Below are 6,294 nucleotides of genomic sequence, written 5' to 3'. Positions count from 1 at the left end.
GATGCTATACTGGCATCATTAAAGCAAAAGCTTTAAGAATCGTGAGGGTTTTCATAAATTATAATCCTTTTCTTCTACTGGAAAACTGGTATATCCCAAAAGAGTGGTGGCAGTTCCTTCACCTTAGATTCCACAATTAGAAAATTCAAAAGGCAGAGATTCAACAGCTTTGAATAGCTCCCCTCTGCTAATGAATAATGCAAAAGAAAAAATGTTTCTTCTTATGAGGAACATTTTTCTCCTTAACGTTAACAAAACTGGACAACACACTTAGTGTACATAAAGCACTGGTTGTAGTTCTTAGCATATTTTATAGCTTTCAATCAAGTCAACAAATTGGTATATAGAAGATAACACACATTTTGAAGGAAGAGAGATTTACATTCCAAATATAGACATTAATTCATGTTCCTGCAATACATGGTGAGACAGCAGCTAACCACTAAAGGATATGAGACAGGATAATGGCAGAAGCTATCTTATGCAAACATTAAAGTTGTTTTCATCAAACTGTTCTATGAATGGTCATATAATAAACATTCTAGACTTTGTAGAACATATTAATGTTTCTGTTGCAGTGGCTAACATCGTCATTTGCTCTGCTCCAATAAAAGTTTGTTTCAAGAGCATGAAATAGGCTGTATTTGACTCATGGTCATAGTTTAGTTTTCTTGTAGAACTGTTGTACTCTTACTCACTTGAAATGCAATGTTCCACATGAATTCCAGAGCAATCTTTAAATTTGTTTTCTTTCATTTTATCTAAGGGTGTGTGTGAGAGAGAGAGAGATGGAGAGGGAGAGGGAGAGGGAGAGGGAGAGGGAGAGGGAGAGGGAGAGGGAGAGGGAGAGGGAGAGGGAGAGGGAGAGGGAGAGGGAGAGGGAGAGGGAGAGGGAGAGGGAGAGGGAGCGACCAGATAGCAGTTTTCTATATGCTGATTCACATTCCAAATATCTTGGAGTAAGGAATAGCCATGGATCTGCCAGGTCAAAGCTAACAGTCAGGAACTCAATCTAGGTCTCTCACATGGAGAGTACTTGGAGTATTGCATTCTGCCTCTGATGGTACATATTTTCTAGAAACTAGAACCAGAAGTAAAGCTATGACTCAAATCCAGGTAATCCTCATGTGGGATCTTGTCATCCTGAGTGACATCCTGACCTCACTGCAAAATACCCAATACAGAGCAATCTATGTAAAACAACAAAACACACAATGTTGTGAACCTAATTTCTTCTGTGTCTTTGCAGTATATTCAGAACAAATCTACACAGCTTATCATGTGACCTATAGGATCACATGATTTCTGGACCTTGGTTAATTTCACCTTGAATGTCACTTTCTGTGCAATAAATAACTTATACACCATCAGTGATACTTTTGGTTTCTTTTCCAGACTTCCCTGTGGATACCTGATGGTGATGAGCTCTGGAAATTCACAGACATGCAATTTGACAGCAACTTTCTTCTTGCTCCCCAACTGTCTTCTTGCACTACACACCTCTTGCCCCAAGAGTTCTCTATTAATGCTAAGTTAGGTGAAAAGAGAACTCTACTTAGTGCCCCAGAGTGTGAATTCCAGAAGGTGAGTACTGGAACACCTTATTCTCCGTACCCTGATCACTAGACAAGGGTAGCTGGTAGATAATTATTCTTCTTTCCTCTTTCAAAGATACAGTTTATATGATTCCTGAAGATCAAACAAATGACCACTGTTATCAATCAGCTTGATAACACATTCTCATGTTGGCTCCCTGTCCTTGCAAATCCCACTCCCCTTGTGCCACTTCTGTTCCCTGGATTTTCACTTCAAAGAAGATTCTCTATCTACATTCTATCTATCTATCTATCTATCTATCTATCTATCTATCTATCTATATATCATTATGAGACAGAGGAAATAAGAAAGAGAGACAAAAAGATAGAGAGAGCACTCACTTCTGTATCTTGTTCTTAGTGCCCACAACACTCAATTTTTTAACAGGCTGAAGCAGGGAGTCTAGTAACTCAGTCTAGTACTCCCACATGTATGACAGTATCTCAGTTGCGTGAGTCATCATCTGCTGCCTTCCAAGGCCTGCATTATTAGGAAGCTGGAGTCGAGAGATAGATTCAGGAATTGAACCCAAGCTCTCTGAAGTAGGGGGTGTGAGTCACCTACCATCAGATTTTGACATTTGTGCTTTGCTAGCTGCTCTGCCCTCTCATTTGTCATTGCTACTATAAGCTTGATCCATGTTCAGCTTCTTGCAGGAATGATTCTTTCATGTCATTCCAACTTCACCTGCAATATTACTTCCTCATAAGAGCTCCCCTTGGCTACTAGTCAACACAAATATCCAACTACTCTATCTTACATTACCATATTTTATTCTTTTGTGGTATCTGCTACCCTACAAAAAGTTTTAATTGAAAAATAGTAATTCTACTTATTTAGGGGTGCATTGATTTCCTTTCATATTTGTACGCAGGTGTAATGCTCAGATCAGGATAAATAGCATAGCTACGTCTCATATATCATTACTTTGTGTTAGAAATTTCAAAATCCTCTTTCAACTATTTTGAAAGAAAAATATTGTCAACTGTAGACACTCTAGGGTGCTATCGAACACTAGAAATTACTGCATTTTGCATTGCTTTGTATTTTATCTCTCTTTTACTACCATGTAACGTTAGAATCCAGTAGATTATAAGACCTATAAGAAAGAAACACTGGCCACTATGTTTAATGAAGCACACCTGCATATAGAATAATATTTGGAATGTAAAAGGCATAAAGCACATTTTGTATAATAAGTTAACTTGACTTTTAACTGGGGGAGGGTATTCTAGTATGATAGAAATTCTTAGAATAATAATGAGTTAAATAATATACAACAGGTAGGAAAATGAAGTTTAGGGACTGGCATTGTGTCTCAGTAGGCTAAACTGCTGTTTGCAACATTGGCGTCCCATACTGGAGTATGGGTTTAAGTCCCAGCTTCTCTGCTTTGGATCCAACACTCTGTCAATGTGTCTGGGAAAAGGATGAAAGAGGGCAAGAGAGCACTTGGGTCTCTTCAGTCCCCACTGGAGACCCAGGTGGAGTTCCAGGCTCTAGGATTTGGCCTGAGCCCACTCCTTGAATGTTGTGGCCATTTGGGGAGTGAACCTGTGGTTGGAAATCCCCTTTTTTCTTTTCTTCTCTGCTTCTCTCTTTGTCACTCTGCCTTTCAAATGAATAAATAAATCTCCAAGAAAATGAAATTTATCTTTAGAAAGCTAAGTCATTATCTCAGATATGCACATTGGATCTATACTAAGTTCTGAAAACTGCTGGAGGATATTTTTAACTCTAAACAAATGTATACAGAATTTTATACATTTTTAAGTTGACCTATAAATGAATTGTGCATATTTATGGGGCCCAGTGTGACATTTCAAAGCATGTTACAATGTGTATTAATCAGATAAAGGTAATGGATATATCCATCTCTCAAATATTTGTCACATCTTTGTTTTATAAAAAAATATTTATTTATGTGAAAGAGTAACAGAGACCATGGGAACACACACACACACACACACACACAAACACACTGAGAGAGAGAGAGAGAGAGAGAGAGAGATCTTCTCTCTGCTGGTTCCCTCACCCTTACCAAATGCTCATAACAGCCAGGACTGGACCGAGTAGAAGCCAGGATCCATGAACTCTGTTCAGGTCTTCCACACAGGTGGCAGGAACCCAAGTACTTGGACCATCTTGCACTGCCTTCTTGGCACATTGGCAGGAATGCTTGATAAGAAACAAAGGCAAGATTCCATTCCAGGTTCTCAAATATTGGTTCTGGGTATCTCAAGTTGTGGCTTAATCCACTGTGCCCAACACTCACTTCTATCATTGCTTTGGACTGAGAACATTTCAAAATACTAAGAATGTTCTTAAAGAAATTGGATCATTGAATAGAGTATCTAATTGGTGATCTTCTAATTGGTAGAAAGAAAGCCATCTATGTTCAATAATTTGTTAATAAATTAATATAGAGGGGCCGGTGCTGTGGTACCATAGATTAATCCTCCACCTGCAAAGCCGGCATCCCATATGGGCGCTGGTTCTAGTCCTGGCTGCTCCTCTTCCAACCCAGCTCCCTGTTATGGCCTGGGATAGCTGTGGGGGATAGTCCAAGTGCTTGGGTCCCTGAACCCACGTGGAAGACCTGGAAGAAGCTCCTAGCTCCTGGCTCCTGGCTTCAGATCAGCACAGCTAGGGCCATTGTGGCCATTTGGGGAGTGGACCAACGGAAGGAAGGCCTTTCTCTCTGTCTCTCCCTTTCACTGTCTGTAACTCCACCTGTCAAATAAATAAATAAAATCTTCAAAAAAATGAATACAGAGAGCAGAAGTTGCTTAAAAAGTTAAAGTTATGTATTAAAGTTTTCTGAATCAATTAAATATATCCCAATCCACACTTGGGCATGTTAGGTAAATGATTATGAAACAAACATAACATATAATCCATTTCAGAGATGGATTGTAAAATCACAGTATATTCAAAGGGCATATTCTTCTCAGTTTGATGACAGCTGATCTATGATCATGTAACTGTCACGAACTTTAGCACTGAAGTTCTAGAGAAATGAGAATAATTACTTGCAACTAAAATAGCTTAAGAGAGCTTTCTCCCAAACCTGCTGTTGAGTCTCATACTTTATAGAAGGCTGGAAAATAGAGAATGAGATAGAGCATGAATTGCCAACTGCTTTTCAAATCTAGCAAAATAAAACCCAACATAAGGGGACAGCATTTTGTGCAGTGGGTTAAGCTGCCACCTGTGACAATGGCATCCCAAATGGGTTCCAGTTAGAGTCCCAGGTGCTCCACATCTGATCCAGCCTCCCCCTCCCACTAATGCATCTGAAAAAAGCAACAGAGGATGCCCTAAGTGTTTAGGACCCTTGCCTCCACCTGCATGGGATACCCTGATGGAGTTCTAGAATCCTGGTTTTAGCCTGATCCAGTCTCAACTATTAAGGCAATTTGGAGAGTGAACCAGGGGATGGAAGGTCTCTCTTTCTGTCTCTCCTTCTCTCTGTCACTCTGGCTTTCAAATAAATAAAACATATATATATATATGATTATATATTATATATATTAATAATAATATTATATATATATTAAATTCAACAAAAATTCTAAAATTTTACACATTTTCTCATTTTAAAATGCTTTATACACTAACACTGGAGAAATAGCAGCGTGCTCCATTTTGATTAGGTTATGTATTTGTTTCCTTTGTTTTTTATTTTCACCAATTTAATACAGTCTACCTAATTGACTTGAAGTTCACAAGTGTGTCTGGTACATAGTGGTCCCCCAATGAATGTTTCCAAAAATAAGTAAGTCCTTATCCAGCTTTGGATTTGATATATCTTTAGTATTACCTTTGTCTATGCCTGCTAGTATAAGAAAGAACTTGAGGATTAGTAATTTATAAACAACAGAAATTTGTTTCTCTCATTTCTAGAGTCTGGGAGGCCCAAGATCCAAGTACTGGCAAATTTGTTGTCTGTTGATGGCCTATTTTTCATGGATGGCATGTTTGTCCTTTGTCGTTTGTTAGAAGGAATGAGAGCCGGGCACGGTGGCGTGCGCCTGTAGTCCCAGCTACTGAGGAAGCTGAGGCCAGAGGATCGCTTGAGTCCAGGAGTTCTGGGCTGTTGTGCGCTATACTGATCGGGTGTCTGCACTAAGTTCGGCATCAATATGGTGACCTCCCAGGAGCGGGGGACCACCAGGTTGCCTAAGGGGGGTGAACCGGCCCAGGTCGGAAATGGAGCAGGTCAAAACTCCTGTGCTGATCAGTAGAAGGAATGAGAAAGGTACCTCTTTCTTTGGTGGCCCATACTTTCCACTGGAATCTCACAGAGATCTTCATTTAGTATTTTTTTTTTTTTTTTTTTTTTTTTGCCACAGTGTCTTGGTTTTCCATGCCTGAAATACCCTCATGGGCTTTTTAGCCAGATGTGAATGACTTAAGGGCTGATTCTGAGGCCAGAGTGCTGTTTAGGACATCTGCCATTCTTTGAGTCTGCTGTGTATCCTGCTTCCCATGTTGGATCCTTCTCTCCTTTTTAATTCTATCAGTTAGTATTAGCAGACCCTAGTCTTGTTTATGTGATCCCTTTGAGAATTAATCCTATCATTATGTTAAATTATGAACTGAAACTGATCACTTTGACTACTGAGATGGTATTGGTACATGCCACCTTGATGGGATTGAATTGGAATCCCCAGGCACGTTTCTAACTCTACCATT

At 39.5% G+C, this 6,294-nt stretch overlaps 1 non-coding gene across 1 annotated transcript; it reads left to right on the top strand.

Annotated features, from left to right (window-relative positions):
- The first annotated feature begins 5,609 nt into the window (after nucleotides 1-5,609).
- Nucleotides 5,610-5,913, top strand: LOC149128321 (signal recognition particle RNA). The gene has a single exon (XR_016227750.1).
- The last annotated feature ends 381 nt before the right edge of the window (nucleotides 5,914-6,294 follow it).

The sequence above is a fragment of the Oryctolagus cuniculus genome, chromosome 1 (genome assembly GCF_051225735.1).
Source record: "Oryctolagus cuniculus isolate XC-2025 breed Fujian yellow rabbit chromosome 1, ASM5122573v1, whole genome shotgun sequence".
NCBI classification, from domain to species: Eukaryota; Metazoa; Chordata; class Mammalia; order Lagomorpha; family Leporidae; genus Oryctolagus; species Oryctolagus cuniculus.
This window is presented reverse-complemented; position numbering and strand designations above follow the sequence as displayed.